Consider the following 17581-nt stretch of genomic DNA (forward strand, 5'->3'; position numbering starts at 1 on the left):
GCTACAGATATAACAGTACCAATACCAGCTTACTCTCTTAACTACCATTAAATATACCGGCACTTTGTCCCTCTTCTTCGTTCCCCTTGCTTCCCTGTGTGGTGTACGTTGATCCTGCTGCATCGACGATGAGTCCTAACGTTTTATAGATTCATTTGGACGCGTCGAAAGCTACCGGGAATCGATAACGCGTAACCAGGAAGCCGGCTCGTAACTCGACGGGCCGACATTCTTTCGTTATCCAATGACACTGACGTGGTCGTAGAAAAAAATTAGATATACAAAAGCCTGTCGTGGCGTTTCTTTATGAAAGTGGTATATAAATTAGAGACTAAACATCGATAGATGGAGATCTGGAAGAACGTTGGACGGTGAGGGGATCTTGGAAGGAATATATCATCGAGGTCCACGAAGCAACGCGATCTATCAAGACCTTCGTAAAAACAATCTATCCTCGAAAAGGCAGATCGTTCGCGATAGCATCAGCATCTCCAGATCGACTGGTTTCCAACGCGTGCCGACACGCCAGCCTCCATATAAACCAATACTCAACATCGTTTCTGTCTTTCTTCCTGCCTAAGCCTTTTTCTATCGAGTCGCTCGGCTAATCATCGGAAACGCGAATTCCCAGTCGCGTTTCCCTGAACCCAATCGTCCACGCCCACGTTCTTTTACACGTAGCTGAAGAACCGAATCTCAAGAGAGTAGTATATAATACCTAATCAGCCAAGATTCCACCAGAGTGGATCCTGAAAGAAATCAACGAAAGGAACCACGAAGATGTATATACGTCGAAGATGTGTATATTATAAGAAGAAGAACGGTGTAAAGGAGAACGTAGCAAAGGAAAACGGAGACACGGAGGATAGTCTGGATAGTAGGAAGGTATAAGAGATGCAAGAGAGGAAAGAGGGAGCGGGAGGAAGAGGGATAAGGAGGGATCGACTGACTACGGTGTGTCCTGCACTTTATAGTGCAATACTTTACGAGCAGCGTGCAGCGTGGGTCGGCGTATCTCTCCAGCTGTCCAGGTGAACCCACGTCGTCCCGCGGCTGGTCCAGCTCCGCGGTAGCACAACTCCGGTTCCAGTTGACCAGTTTCTCTCCGGGCAGTCCCTCGGTTCGTTCGTTCGGCTTTGCAGCAGCGTAGCCGGTTTCAGCCAGTCAGCCAACCAAGCAAGCAACCAGCTAGCCAGCCAGTCGTGCTGGCTGATGGCATTGACGCGGTGCACCGAACGGCGAAAGTAATTCACTCTATGTATATGTAGTATACACACGAAACGTATGTATACAGTCGACATCGTCCTCGTCGTCTTTGTCGTTTCCAGTGCCGGTGCATACGGCTAATCTGTTCCAAGTATCGAAGCAGGCACAACCACGCCACCGATCGACCGTTTCTAGGTTACTACGAATGCGTAAAGTCTCGGACGACGCGGTGCGTCGCACCTTTCGCCGTCGATCGCTTCTCCTGCAGCGGCCGTGCTTATCCTTTCCTCTCTTCCCTCGGGGCGGTTTATCGAGGTCGTAGGGATGCCAGAAGCTGGCGATCCGGACCAACGACACAGCATTACAACTCGAACGACTGCTATGTCACGTAGGTTAAGAAACTAGAGAAAGGGTATTTCAGATATGTAATCGTTGCAACTTCTTCTCAAAATCAAAAAAGTGTATCGTCTCTTCTTTTCCTCCACTTGGATATCAGACCTAATCCACTCGAAGTCAAAAAATCGTTCCTTATCGAGTAAATCAGGAAGATAGAGAAAGAGTATCTCGAACAGCAACTTCTGTAAGTTTCCTATACAAAATCATACGAACCCCTTTTATCATCATCTTTTTCCCCCAGTCTCCGCAGACTTACTCGACTCGAAAATGGAAGAGATTAGGAAGATCGAGGAAGAATACGTGAAATTGCAACGTTTACAACTTTTTCTCAGATCTATCTTTCGGAACCACGCAATTTGCACGTCAGACTTGCTCAGCTCGAATCAGCTCGGAAACGATCTCGTCCAAATTAATCTCGTATCTGTCAGGGAAAGAGGAACCCTGCCACGAACTGTGGCAACGGAGACTCCCAGACAGCGTACGTATATGTCAACTGGTTTGATGGAAACGGAGAAAGACAGACGCGTCGAAGATGCGGACAGCGTCGCGATAAGGAAGGTGCGACATCGTCAAGGCCGGGCTGAATGAAAACAACCGGCAGCCTTTCTCCGCTCCGACCGATACGAAGCGTTCACGTGCCGTGTCGCGCCGTGGGCGGACGACGATATTCGCACCGTACAGTTTTCCCCATTAATAATTTACCCGCTCGACTATCGATCGCCTCTCTCGACGACCGCTTCTCGACGATCTTATCGATCGCAACCGGTCTCGAGTCCTACGCTAACAGACCCAACAACACACATTTCGTAACAATTTTGCGCTCTGTGTGCGCGCTCATGCGTACCACGACCTGGATCTTTTCTCTCATTCGACGCGTGCTATGAACCTTCGCGGAGCCGTTTCCAATACGCCTTCGACTTACAGCAACCGAGTGGACGAATTGGGCTCCAGACGTTTTCGATTGGTCGCGTGCTCTCGGATGATTAGATCGGTAATCGATTTAGTGATTTCTCGGATGTAGCGAATTGGGTTGATCTTTCTCTTGATTCTAAGCGAGAGTAATCTACCGTTTGGTTTACGTAATGAGATTTGAGATTGATTTTGAGATTGAGGAGCTTCCTGAAAAAAAGTTCCACAAGTCTGTGGTATGATCGTTTTATGTTTAATTCAGGCTGCAGTCTATTTTTCCTCTTACATATTCCTTTATTTAATTCTGAAATTGTTTGCTCCATTCGAGTAACCTCAAATCGTTGACTCAAATAATTCTGTTGTAGGCTTTTACTCACTTTTATCGCTTTTCTTGTTGAACTTCAAGTGCACAATATTTTTTCATTTTCTCGTTGTTATGTTAAAAACAGATAGTGTCTCGTAATATATGAGTTTGATTATTTTGTAAAAAATTCAGGATTGAACTTTCATAAGCCTATTTTATCCTTGCTACCGAGTGTATATTCCGGTCCAGTGATCGAATCATGTTATGAAATTTCTATTTATTTTATAAATATGGAAAGAACAAACTTCTTATAATTCTCGATCCAAGTATAGCTAATATCGCAAAACTAAAACTAAAACTCACGATTAGTCTAATTTACTTAATTCGCCATTTTATCTCGTAAATATTCTTCCAGAAAATATATCAGTTTTCAGTGAAATAAATACGAAATGTCGATGACACATATCGATGTGTGCATCACCGGTTGATTCGTTCGAACGTTAGGATGCTTCATGGAAACGGATCTGTTATTACACTAACAAACCGCGGGTTCTAACCAGAGATCTCATTGGAAACGTGTCTATTTACTCGAAGTCGGAGGTAGAATTTTGGAGGGTCTCGTGGATCACCAACAGAATTCCTGGCAATTTGCAATGTCGTTAACGTAGCCAGAATCCGCGTGGTCGATAATTATAACGGGACACCTCACGCGGTATAATTAATCCTTTGATCTGAAACGCGTGTGTAGCGTTAATTGGATTACATGCCATCGATCCAACTAATTCGATTCCGCATCGCGTGTTACGCCTGACCGAAGACGGACGTCGTCTTCTGAGCCGTCAGGTTTCATCTTCGCCTGTACTCCAATTTGACGGAGCCCGAAGACCCAAGACACATCGCAGTCTACCATTATTAAAACACAAACCGATTACACAATTGGTTGGTTCGTCAAACTACTGCATACGTATAAAATTGAAATTTCAAAGAACATTTAAACATTCCAACAACTGTCACAGCCTTTGTCGTCAAATAGATTAGCTTTTCTATTACTCAAGTTCTGAAGTTGCATTGTTGAATCATGAAGCATTATCGAACCATGAAAATCTCATGAGATTATTACGAAAATGGAAATTTTCAAGACTTTCCGAAGATCTCCGAGATGTCACAACCTCTGTCGTCGCGAAGATTAATTCTCTATAATCCAAGGTTCGAAGGTACTTCCCTCGCTCGATGTTACATTGCTGTACCATAAACCAATTGCAAAACTAAGTAAGAATTGAAATTTCTAAAAATTTGTAAAGATTGTAAAAGATATCGGGACTCCTGTCGTAGAGATTATTTTTCTATTACCCAAGGTTCCAAGGTGCAGCGTCGATTCGCGTACCATAATTGAACCACAAACTAATTACAAAATTCCATCAGATTGTTACATCGTTCCGAAATTTCAAAGGATTTTTAGAGATTTCAAAAAAAAAAAAAAAAATATCCATCCCTATCGTCTGAGACGCCGTGAAAATTAGTTTTTCTATTACGCAGTGCCTTTTACGCATCGCACGATCCTCCAGGGTTCCCCTCCGTATACCCGCTCGTGTACCCACACATACACACGCTTTCATATTCACTGGCACAAGACAGGCATCGTCTCTCTTTCTCGTATATCTTCCACGTATCTGGTGTGCTCTCCGTCGATGCATTCGTATTCGTGTCTTGGGTTACGACAGAGTAGGCCCGTTATCGGGGCCTGCTGATTGCCTTTGAACAAAGAGGGACTCGCTTTGCGTCGCTCGCTGAACGAGGACGCCGCTAAAACGAGAGGAAAAGAGTAACACGAGGAGATTGTTCGTGATGAGGTGGTTAGACTGGTTCACGCACGTGTGTGCGTGCTGGAAACACGGTCCCCGGTGTGCGTCTTAAACTGCATGCGCTCTCTGGACGCGAGGGGGAACAGATCTCTCTGCGTCGTTCCCTCTTCGTCCCTCGTAAACCCTTTTCTTCTTCCCTCTTCGCCCTTTTCTTTCCCTCACGGTTGGATCGTGCCTCTACTCCTCGCTCTTTCTTCTCCTATTTTCTCGCTTCGACCAGTGGCGCCTCTTCTTTCCCCGTTTCTCTCTCGATATCTCTGCCTCCGATGTCCGCGTGAACTTGTTCTTGGCCACTCGAAACGACTCTCTCGTGCGCGTAACAACGCGACGCATCGCTAGAAGAAGAGAGGAGGAAGGGAAACGGTGCGTCCGCGTAAGCCGATAAAGCGAGCTATAAGTAGGGGCGGGAAAATGGTGAAAGTCTTTTGGAAATTTGTCCGATGGATTTCGTTCCCCTCGCGGTACGGCGAGGGATAGCACAGGTGTACACGAGCGGAGAGAGGCTAGCGCGCCGCACGTCACTCCACGGCTTAGTAAAATTGAAATATAAAACGCGCGGATACTGTTAGAACTGACAGAGGGAGACTCGCGCTGCTATCTTAACGCGAGTTATATAATAAGACGGCTATCGTAACACGGCTCGCGAGCATTGTCTCGCGATACCAATTATCTCGTGAATTTCGAACGTTCAACAGCTGAACATTAGTACGCCAAGTCGATCGTCGTTTATTTTGAAATGTTTTATCTTTGATCTCGATACATGATTATGTTTTTCTACGTATCAACTAACGATTTAAACGCTTAACTCTCTATGACAGGAATTCGAATTATTTAACCTAAGAAAGTTTGCCGAGATAGCCCATTAGTGTTTTGCCAACACCAGACGTATATTACAACTCGCACCTAGCGCCGTTCCAAAAGCGATTTCCTCGTAGATTTGTCTTTTGTCCTATTTTTTTTTTTTTTTTTATCTTTCAAGGGAGATAAATAACAGTTTCTTCAGGCTCGCCGAAAAATCCTGTACCATCTCTTACAGCAGAACTCGCTCGGAAACGATCGTCAACTCGTTCTTTTGTTCGTCCGCGTACCTACATACGATTTGACGCGAGGCCATCTCCAGCCGGAGAAAGAAGCTCCGAAGAGTGTGTGCGCGTAAAAGTCCATGCGTCGTCGTACCTTTCGAGGGTGTTAATGCGTACGGAGGCGGGTTTCTCGGCCTCTCTTTCTCGGTTTCGTCGTTCGCCTCTTTCGTTTGCACGGATCCCTCTCCAAGCTTGCCGGCCTCTTCCATCCTTCCTGCTCTCTTCTTCGTCCTACTCGCGCGAGCACTGGTTTGTTTTGGTTCACCGAGTGTCGAGTGTGTCGAGCGAGCGTCGTGCGTATGTTAAGTGAAGGCGAAGCGCGACAAGCGGCGCGAAGGCGCCTGCGCGGATGCGAGCGCACTAGCGAGCGGATAACGCCGCGCGTGAATAATGTTAACAGCCGTTAGTTGGACGAATGTAGACGTCCGACGGTGTTTTCGCGTCGTGCGACGAACTTTGAAAAAATAGGATACTCATGGTAGAAGTTAAAATTGTGCTCGAAAATTACTATAGGGGACTATAGCCTGTCGAAGGAGACGAGGCAGTAAACGTAAACGAAATTCGATCGCTGCCGCTGCGACTATTGGCTGCCGACGCTCGAGTTTCAAGTTTGTTTACGTTTACTGCCTCGTTTTGTTGGACAGATCATAGGAAAGACTGGTTTTAAATCTGTTATTTTGGATGGTTAATATGATAAGGAATTGGCTTGATGTTGCCAGGTTTTTTACGTTTCGATATCGCTATCGCCATAAATAACGAGGTCTTAGATTTCTTGTTTCCACTTAGATTAGCAGTATCTCCAAAATGATAATACGCTAAGGAATGGTTGGAATACTTCGTTAACAATGAAATTCATTTTCAAGTTATCGTTTTGTAGCAAAGATGTATAACAAAGATACTTGTATCATAACAAAACCTATGAAAAATGACAATGTATTATCAAATAATTGCCTGCTACTTCTTTGTTTATATGGCGCTATTTATATCTTTTAGCGATCAATAGGACAAGCTTTAGAATACCCAGCAAACAGCTAACCCATATTCGATTCCTAAAAACCTAGATTCCCTGTAGAATCCTAAGCACACAAACGAGAAGCATCCCCGAGCGACGAATATCAATATCCGAAATAAGAGCACAAACACGATCCTATCATAATCTGATCTAGTCTCATCAAGTCATGGAGCGCGGATCCCCAGGAGGAGCGAACGAGAGCATCCCGCGAGGCGGCCGTAAATCAACAGGTTTTTCAAAAGGCGGTTCGCAGCGTGAATTATATCAAGCCGCGCGTCTCGAGGATCGCGGCGGCCACACATCTATTATCGGGTCCCTTATCGAACCGCTTCGCCTAGCCGGTGAATTTATTTCGCGGCCGTTTTCACCGTCGTTATTTACGAGGCCGTGTTTGCGAGACCTCTTCGATCCACTTGTCTCACGGCGCGCCAACCAAGCACGAGATTCTCCTCGAGCTCGTCTCTATCGAAAGGCGAGAGGAGATCGCGGAGATCGCGTGTCGTGCACGACGCCCGCGCTTCCCTGAACTTGAACCCGTTCCCCGCTGGCTTTCAAGGTGGCACTGACGTGCTACGAATTCGTCTCCTCCTCTTCCCCATTTCGAGTCGTTCGTCTCGTTTTCTGCCTCTTTTGTAGCGCAAAAGCTATCACATAACTACGATGACTAGTGATCCCTCATCACTAATGTTTTTGTGAGGAACTTTAGATAGAACACTAATTGTGGCTTCAGTTTTTTTGGTAAGGATTAATAAATATAAATTATATTCTATATTTAGCGTTATGTATCTACTAGCAAATAGCCAAGGTTCACCTAGGTAGCTACTAGAAACTCTCAACTTATATTCAATCTATGATACAATCTCCAGTCTATGACAGAATTTATGTAAAATTGATATCCAATTTATGTTACAATTTATGTTGCAAAATTTATGTCTAATCTGCAATATAAATTATCTCGAACCAAAAGAAAAAACTAAGAGGCATCTACACCACGTAGAATTCTAGTCTGCAGACACACCCAATCGCTACTAGCATCGACTCGTGATGCTAATCTTGGGACAATTAGCTCGATCGACCAACGAAGGAGAAAAACGTTGAGGGAAAAAAGAAGTGGAACATCTGTCGAGTTTGCGAAGGAGAGGAAGAAGAAGTGGATGGGCAAGAGGAACGCGCGCGCGTTGGCGCCGAGACGCGGTGTCGAGCCGCTACCGACAACTCATTCTTCGATTCGAGGAACCGCGGCCGCAGATTGGACGCGGATTAAACTGGTCCCGGGGTTCACGGAACCGAATTGCGCGGGCAACACCAGCCACCTATAGCGCACGTCCACGGTTCAAGGAACCCGATCAGCCGATTTCTACGTCGTTTCTCGCGCGATGCCGTGCTCTGCCCACGTGAGGGAACAGGTCCGCCCCGATACGCTGCATTTGTTCCGTTAAATCAACACGTCCTCGTCCCTGTTCACGTGTTCCGGCCCCCGTCGCGGGAAACAGGATTTTCTGGATTCGTGTTTCTTCGACCGATTTTTCGGGCCCATCCTCGCGTTCCTCCGTTACGCGAAAGCATCCATTGTTTTGCTCACCAAGACTAGGAGGTGGGAAATATTCCCTTAAACTGCGTAGTTCTGTAAACAAAATTTCTATCTACCGTGATTTTATATTGGAATATAAATATATTATAACGTATTCTCGGAAGAAATTAAGACAACAGATGTCTATGCAAATTCATATTTTTGCGATTACTGACAAACAAGCCGCTGAAACTATGTATTTATGAAATATTTCAATGCGCAAGAATGTACGTGGTATGTAAACTTGTACGTGTAGAACATTGAAAACAAATTATTCGTCATAGTATTCGATGCGTGAAACGAATATTTATTCAGGTTTTGTTTTTCATGCAAATATAAATTTGCATAGATAAATACCGATAAAGGAGAGAAACCTATTTCCTTTCCTCCAAATATTATGATACGTATTTGGCTTAAACGTGAAACCGCTATCGATTCGCATCCATCCGTCGTTCCCTCGGATCACAACCACTGATCTTATTCGCCTAACGAACCGGAGGAAGAGGAAATTCGATAAACGGCGTGGTAAAGGATAATTGCAGCGGTGGAAAACACCGGCTTCTGCCAATCTCCTCTAAGGTAGTACTCTACCGCGGAAAGTAACGTAAGCCAGCGGTGGTCAAACTTAATAGCTCATCCCGATACAAACTGTACGCTCGCGAAACCGAGCCACGTAACGCCAATTTCTAAGAGCGTAACTAAACGATCGAGTCATTTTATAGCCATCCATGCAACCAGCCTCGAACAGTCGGATACTGTGCGATCTGACGATCGTTTCAAGTACATCGAACCTTCCTTTATGCTCTTACCTGCGTGGATATACCTGAATCCCCAAAAGGATTCGGATCCATCGTGAGGAACAGGTGTCAAGAGGTAGCGAGGAGAAGGAGAAAGAGGAGGGGAAAAGAGGGGAAGAAAGATAGATCGAGCGAAAGACGTAGGATATAGGCGAGGGATGGTGAAACGAAGGAAAGGTTGCACTCGCAACGAGGAGAGCGGTAAAGAAGGGTGGGGAAAGAAAGAGAGAAAGAGAGTAGTCCGTGGCACCCAACTCCCCCTCGTCTTATATTCCTCGAGCGCATCGAGGGCCGTCTCGCGCGAGCGCAACCTCCTCTCAAGGATAACGAGTAATCCTGGATAGTGGATCCGCCGATCCGAGGGAGAGACTCTAAGCTTCACCTTCTCCCTTGCACTGCGCCGTTCTCTTCTTTTCTTGCGTCGCCGGGTTCGCTCGATCGTGTCCCGCTCGGCCGACTAGAACCCTTTCCAGCCGCGTCGTAATTGCTTGGATTTTGATCCGTGGAGACGGAAGATCGGAGGTGTAGGAGGACCGAGAGGACCGGTGAGGAGGTCACTTTTTTTTCCGACAGTTTATTACTAGGAAACCTTCGACGAGGACGAAAGGCGAGGAACGAAGAAACGGAAAAACGAAGAGACGAAGGAGCACACAATACAGGCTCGTCTCTTTCTTCCTCGTTCGAGGTTCTCTGTTCGCTTCGCTTCTCCGGTCACTACCACTACCGTTGCCTCTCGTTCTCTGTTTCGCTCTCACCGCTTCTCGGCCTCTTCCTCTTTGCCCTTAGAACGTGACTCGACGAAAGACCGGGCTTTTGTTTTGACAAATCCTCCTGTACGTGTGCGTCGACTCGTCGATGGACCCTCTTTTCTGGCTTCTTCCCTTCCTTGTGTGCGCGAGATCGTGTGGAGATCCCTGCCTCTCCTTCCTCTTCCTACCCTTCGCTCGATCCTTCCATCCTCTTTCCACGTACAAAGCCGGAGCCAATGTCTCGGTTGCGCGCGCGCGCGCTCTAGGAGAGGAAAGCAGGCGGGTGCTTTAACTTGCTCGTCGTTTTGTCGAAACCCCCACCAGCCTGGCCCGATGTAAACACGAGTGGCTGATAGCCGTGGGGCCCTGCGCGGGGTTACAGGGGCTCGGGCGGCAGGGCCCGTGGTGAAGAGAAACGACCGGAGGGACGGGGCTTGCGATGCTACGGCCGATGACGGCCTGAGTGGAGGAAAGGTCTTTCTTTATAGTCAGAGAGAGAAAGATAGAAGCTCGGGGCCCGAGCAACGCCGAGTCGAGGCGAACCAGACCGAGCCGAGATACAAACGAAACGAGCAAAGGGAGAAAAAAAGTGAAACACGAGGGAGGCAAAGTGCAGCTGAGCCCCAGTGGCGTAGCCTCGCTCTGTCTCAAGATCCACAGGCTTCTGATACATCTGTGTTGTTGTTTAAGCCAACTTGATCCGAGGGAACTTCGAAAGGAATCGGTTACGCTTAACACAACGACACATACGAAGCTGTATAAGTTTAGCCGCAGGATTTTTAGCCATTTGCTTTTTCGAATCGTTAAAGCGGTGCTGCCTTTATCGATGCTCCTACTTGTTGCGCAGCTACGTGCAACCGTTCAAATTAACACGCTCGACCGTTACACGAGAAGAGTCTCGTTAAAGCCACGTACGTACTAACGAACGCGCGGCCGGTGTGCCAACCGGGGCCATTGTTGCGGAAAGTAGCCGGCAATTTCCCGATGAAAGGGCGCGAAAAAATGCACGTGCATCACTCCCGTATGCGCCTGGTAATCCTATAGTTGTAGTAAGGCACGGCAAAGGGGGAGGAGATGCCGCTTTTTCCAAGTTGAATAATGCCAGGGCAGGTCTATTGTGCAGCGTGTGCAAGTCAGCCCTTGAATAGGCGGTCTTCTATCCCGGGACAAACGGGGGACGTATGTATATAGGTCCCAACGGTCCGTCCGTTGAACTGGGTCACGTCGAAGTGGTTGATCGTATTTTTTGTCCGGTTGCTGCCCCCACCGTTTTCGCAGCGTTTCTCGCTCGCCAGATCCTCATCTTCCATTGTTTCTTTCTGGCCTCGGCTCCCCTTCCTTCCCTTTTCCATCGTCGATCGCGACCTTTCCTCCTCGACTAACACATCACGTTATGGTACTTCTTTCTTCTTTTCCTTTGTTTTTGTTTCTTTCTCCTTTTACCTTTTTTTTTTTTCTTTTCAAGAGACCTCTTTCGGTTAATCTTCTCTTGTCCCAAAGCGAGAGAAAAAGAGAGAAACGTTAGAGGGGCGACGGAGGAACGGAGGCGAGGGGTGACTGGCGTCATTATGAAAATGATACTGTACCTGTGTAGCCAAGGGGACAGACCGCAGACCATAGCAATTACGCGTAATGAAACGGCCGGGTCCAGGCATGACTGGAAGAGAGAAAAAGAGAGAGGGGACGAAGGGCAATTGACGACGTTTTACGCGTACAGTCAAGGATCTGAAACGTAAGCAAACGGGCGACACACCAGTATTGCGTGTAAGTAAGCTGTAAAAAAGTGTTCGTACGCGCCACCTTTCCTCCTCGAGCACCATGGAAGATCGTGCGAGATAGCAACGACACGGGATTGTATCCAATCGCTGTGGCCGCCGACTGTTTCGTACGAATGAGCCTCGATATTCAATGAATGCACCACTCGTCTCTGCGAAAAAGCTACTTAAGATCGGCGTCCACGATTGCGCGCAGTTTCGTTTAGTTGTCAGCCGTCAACTTTCGTATTGTCGACTGGCTTTCGTTCCATCGTCTACGTCCATATAAAGCCAAGAGTGTTTTTCGTAAGTGTTTTCAGCAGAGACTGAAATGATTATTTTACGTTTCACTGTAAAAACGAGCTCTACTTCTTACAGTATCTCGATTCGATCGAACGAGTCCTAAACTAACAACATTAGTACAGTAGATCTACATCTATTTAAACTCATTAGGACAAACAGTTCGCGTAACAATAGTTTACCGATTTTTCTCATTATCTTTTCGTTCATATAATAGAGATTCTCGTTTAGATAAATAAACTCAATCGATAGTTCGTTTAATTAGTCGTTAACTAGGATTTCGTTAGAACAAATAGAGCTCCACCGTACAACACTTTTCCATCTTATCCTATCGCTATTGGATTTCGCCAGATTTTCACGTTCTATGTGGAAATGTTCAGGGTCGCGGGTTCCGTAAAAGCACGTGACATTTTCAAAGCCAGAGAAGATTTCTCCTCATTAGAATCGAACGATTCGTCGTGACCCTTCCGCCCCCCTCGAGACCTCTGTCAACGTGTGTCGTACACATGCACCATTGCTATCTGAAATACCCGTACACGTGTTCTAAGCCGGTCTGCGTTCGGCCTTTTGTTTGACGTGAATCACCTTCTGTCGTGTTACGACGCTGCTCCTGTGGACGGTGCGATCCGGTGTGCGTGAAATACGCGCGCGGCCACTACCTTGCTTGTATGGGTGGATGTTCAACAGGTACGAGGGCTGTGCTTTCTATACGGAAACGCGTGCGTTACACGTACGTACGTACGGGAAGCGGCGGCTTCGCGCATGATGAAGGGCTTCCAGCATTGTCTCCCTACCCGTATGAGTCACTGGCCGAACCATAAAATAGTCATAGAGGTGAGTGATGTTGCGACCCTCGAGCTCTGTATGACAAACTCGCGCGCATTTCTACATACAGGCCATCGTACATAGGTGTATCGCGAGTGCAACTGGATGGATGGCCCGTTAGTCATGGATTTTAAAGCACTTCGACTTTAACCGGTTGCTCGTTCATCTGATAGCGACGTTTTCGATCTCCTCGTGTGTCACTTGTTCCGGTATTTAGGGGATATTAAGGTTGATCGATCGACCGTTCGAAAGTTGTCGGTTTCGTTAGTATCTATTGTTGGCCTCTTTGGTGAACGCTGGTTTTCGCGGTTCACCGATTCGTGACAAAGTATCCCAAGATACTATAAGTGATTTATTTATTTATTTTTTATTCTTTCTTTCATTTTCAGAATGGATTACGGAGGTACACATGGTTGTCGTGTGGTATTCAAGGAGGAAAAGAAAACGCGTTTTAATTGTGATATAGATGACGTGATGGAGGTTTTCAGAGATTACGTTTGAATATCTGAAAATTTCCCAGTATTATTACTCATCGGTGATAAAATCTGGAACTGTTTGCTTAAAACAGTGCCGTCCACGTGCGCAGTCCCTACGGAACACCGTCACGTCTCTGATACGTGTACGAGCATTCCTATACCATGATAGTTCAAATGAGATAGAGCATTCTAGGGTAGACAATACAAATTGCCTAACTTACACAACCTTGCAATTAATCATACGAGTACTTTAAAATATCAAGATCGTACAGGCTGCGGCAAGGTGTACAACCATGCAGGAAGTTATTCTATACGCAGAAATAAGTCAAATACGTGGAATAAAATCCCAGGTCTTGTTTTGAGGGAAATCAACTTCGAATATGTTCACGCAAAAATTGGTTCGATATACGTGTAGCCAATGAATATTCATATTCCATTCTTTAAGTGAGATAATTGTATTTCCTCCGCATTTTCGACCTGTTTCCGCATATAGAACAACCTTCTGTCAGTTCTGAAATTTTCTTCTCAACATTGCGATATAGCGTAATTACAATATCGTATATTTCAACTTTCAAACTGTAACTTCTTTACTTTCATAGCCAATCAAATTATAACGTTAGTCTTTACTATCATACGATGTTTGCTACGATACGATTTCCATGATTTGAAAAATATAATCAACTTTTTCGAACAATAAATACAGAACTCTACATTACGAGAACTAACAGTGAACTGACATACACTGCGATATCCCCTTTTACTCACCTGTATCCAACCGAGTAATATACATATAGCCATGTCTACATGTACTTGACAACTCTTCAATCTTAACTTTCTCCAAAACTTTTCAAACGCTTCAAACGAAAAACTTTTATTCCCGGCTGATTTTTCCCTGCAGAATAACCTGCTATCGCGCCGCATACTTTGCTACATCCTGTATATAAATCATATAACTAAACTTTCGAATGGTATAGGGTATTGTATAACACTAAATCGGATTTCTCGTTTGGAGCGGTTAAGCGACTATTAGCCCGGTTCTGTCGAGCCGATCCATTCGATCAGCGTTGTTCTAAACGCCTGTCCGCTGACTGGCAGATAACGATCCACGATAACGCGAGCCGATATAGATCGACAGGGCCGAGAAAGAGTGGTCTACCAGCTACCGTGTGGAATCGAGCGTCAGTCAGCGTTGTCGGCGAACACGTCGACAGAGATTGAAAGCGACGCGGAGATAAGCGGAGAGGTAGACGTTTAATCGGCGAGTGTAACGCCGCGAGCCGGCCCGCTAACGATCTTCGGATGGGCCGATCCGCGGAGATTTACATCGCCCGGAAACTTGCACCGAGGAAGCTGAGGAGCCGCTTGACGCTTTTCAGGGCGTGCACCGAAACCTCCACGGGTCCGCGCGTACGTAACTGCTTCTGAACAGCTGACGACTGTTAATTGACAGTTTAATTTTGTTTGCAACGGGATCTAGACATCGTGATATGGTCAATTTTTAGATGAAGAGGTGGCGAAGGCTAGATAGCGTTAGGGAAAGTGATCGGATATCCTTGGTTACCACGTTGTGCAAGGGTTATTTTCCAATTGGACAAATTTGTTAATTTAGAATTTTGGTTGCAGCTCACGGAAAGATTATGCATATTTACGGAAATTTAGAATTTTTATGACCAGAACTAGAAACATAGAAAGTAAATAGCGAATCGTTTCGTACTCTAAACGTTAGATGCGTAAATTAAATCGCCGCGCATTGAGATAAAAGTCAAGTTTTATTTGTAGAAATAGAAAATTAATCACCACGATAGTCTCTGTTACTCGAGTAATCCGTATGGAATTACGTAGACATTCGTTTCGTCGAAGTTGCCGTACGCGTGCAAAATTATGAAGTCACTAAATTGATTTACGCATATTAATATTATTACAAATACAATTTAAAAATATATAAAAAAATACATAGGATTTATATATATAGAAAATTAATGGCGCATAAATATCCGTAATCCATAAACTTTCTAGATTAGATTTTAGGGGCCTCGATCATCTGGCTGCAAAATTATCGTGGAGGCGTGAAGAACTTCGATCAGAACCGCTTCAAAATTCATCGCAACTTGCACGCATAACCCCAGCTCACCTCCCTCAACCTTTCACTCCTAAATCAATCGAGACACAGGTAGCCCTTCGTTAATTCGAAACGCACCCTCGGTTGGTTGAGTCCTCCACGCAGAACGGACGCAGCTCACGCTCGATGATTTCACTGTTCGACGCGGCTCGAACGGCTGAATCGCAGGAAACGATCCGTCATTCCGAAGAAAGACCTTCTAATGGGTGTTTGGGACAAGAATGGCGGACCATGTCTCTCCAGCTACCACATAGAAAACCAAATCGTTGTTCATTTCTTCGGTCTGGTTCGACTCACGCGACGATGACCCAGATCCAAAGTGCCCGATAATTAGGTATCTACTACCTCTTGTCAGGCTACAAGTTGGACCGAATCTGAACGTCACGAGGAAACGTTTGAGTGGCTTCGATGGATGTAACGTAATTTTAGAAACTCGAAGGATGAGAAAAAAAAACATATTTAACTGTCTGAATAGTTGAATAATGTATTTACGTATATTTAGTCTGGCAATGTAACGCTGTTCTGGTATGTTTATGCTCGCTGTGACTTAATTACCATACAATAATTGCCCAATAAAAACTATAGATATCGCTATTATGACGTTTCCATATTCCATAAACATTTATTCATAGATGATGGAATTTCGTAATAACAAAAGCACACCGGATAAAATAAAATACATAATAGGAAAACATGTGTTGCGAAGGATTACGGATGAGTCGAGTTACACGTGTCAGTGACAAAGTAAAAAAGCACTTGACCGTTTGACAGCGTGATAAAACGAGGAAGACTTTAGATTTCTTTATCGTCAAGTTTTTGTGTCTTTCTGTTATCTGTGTCAGCGACAAAAGATACTTATTTTATAAGAAATGTTAATAATTGTGTTACATATAACCATATTTATGATGTAAAATTTACATTATACTATATTTGACAGATCACAACACGTTGATGTGACGATACACAATATCCCAATGAACACGCTTGACCGCTTCCCTTCCTGCTTTTATACTTCCTCCTTTTCTTCTTTTATACCTTTGTTAGATCCATACAACAAAGTGTTGCAAAGGAAGGCGAATTAAACCTGTTCACGTTTCCATAGACCACACTCCAAAATGTTTCATCAACGATGTATCGTTGCATTCTAACAATATTCAGTGGAAAATGTTCCACTTAGAAAACGGGACCGCGGTCGTCCAATGTGTCTATGCATGCGCGTCTAGGATTAGCCGGGCCGTCCTAAGTAAGCATACGGTTGTGGGTCGAACGAAACGAGACAGTGTGTCTTAAAACGCGAGCCAGAATATATAGTAGCGGCCACCGTGCTCGTCGCTAATCCCATCGTCTCTTCCAATTTCGTTTACAACACGGCCCTTCCAATTTTGGTTTCCTAGTCTCACATGGTCGTTGCATGGCATACAGCAGTTAATTTCCCGGCAAACGGAACCGACAAACGACTTCTAGGGCGAGCAAAGAGAAAGAAAGCGTTCGGCTTTGTGCGACTGAAGCGTTTGACGTTGTCAGACCGGGGTTAGCTTTAACAGCTTTCCCCAGCGCGCTGTTCTTTGCTGTCACGCGTAACCGGCATCGGTAAACGGTAAAAAGCCTCGACTCTTTTTCTTTTTTATTTCTCCCGCTCCGCGAACGAACGTGCGAACCTTTCACAAAGTTTGCCGTTTCTCTCTCTAATTTTGTTCTCCCGTCTTTTGCCCGACCTCTGTCGACCCTCCAATTAGCGATATAATTAATAAATATTTCCTCTCTCGGTGGAGAGGAAATTTTTACCTCGCAAACTTGCAAACAGTCGAGTATTTCCTTCTTCTTCTCCGTCTCTTTCTTTCTCTCTGCTTTTTTCTTTTCTTTTTTTTTTTTTTTTTTGGAACTTACGCTGCCTCGACTCGTTCCTTCCTCAAGCTTTTTCATCTCCTGTCCGCTCTCTCCGCGCGACGCTTCTAAAGTTACTGCGTACCCGGAGACAGAGAGTTCTCTCCGGTGTGATTCACGTTATTTGCAGAGAGCACGGAGCCTCTCCCGCAGGCTTTGCCTCCTTTCGTCGGCTCTTCCCTCTGCCCAACCGTCTTCGTGCTACTCTTTCCAACCGATCGACCCTTCCTCGTCCCACCAGCCACGACCGGTGACATAATTACGCACCGGCCGGAGGCTATTCCACCTGAGTCACTCGTCTTCACTTTCTTTTGTTCTCGTTGCCACACCGATGCC

The 17581-nt window shown here is 45.5% G+C and overlaps 1 protein-coding gene and 1 long non-coding RNA gene across 7 annotated transcripts in view; one reads left to right on the forward strand and one right to left on the reverse strand.

Moving 5' to 3' along the window:
* The window catches only part of LOC138180701 (uncharacterized), a 374745-nt gene that overhangs the window by 198317 nt on the left and 158847 nt on the right, over positions 1-17581 (forward strand). The gene's annotated exons all lie outside the window — the stretch shown is intronic.
* LOC138180704 (uncharacterized) overlaps positions 8233-17581 on the reverse strand; it is a 144064-nt gene continuing 134715 nt past the window's right edge. Inside the window, exon 5 of the long non-coding RNA XR_011173357.1 lies at positions 8233-8395. This is a non-coding gene — a long non-coding RNA (uncharacterized LOC138180704). The remainder of the gene's footprint in view (positions 8396-17581) is intronic.

The sequence above is a fragment of the Bombus flavifrons genome, chromosome 6 (genome assembly GCF_040668555.2).
Source record: "Bombus flavifrons isolate JBK064 chromosome 6, iyBomFlav1_principal, whole genome shotgun sequence".
Classification (NCBI taxonomy): domain Eukaryota; kingdom Metazoa; phylum Arthropoda; class Insecta; order Hymenoptera; family Apidae; genus Bombus; species Bombus flavifrons.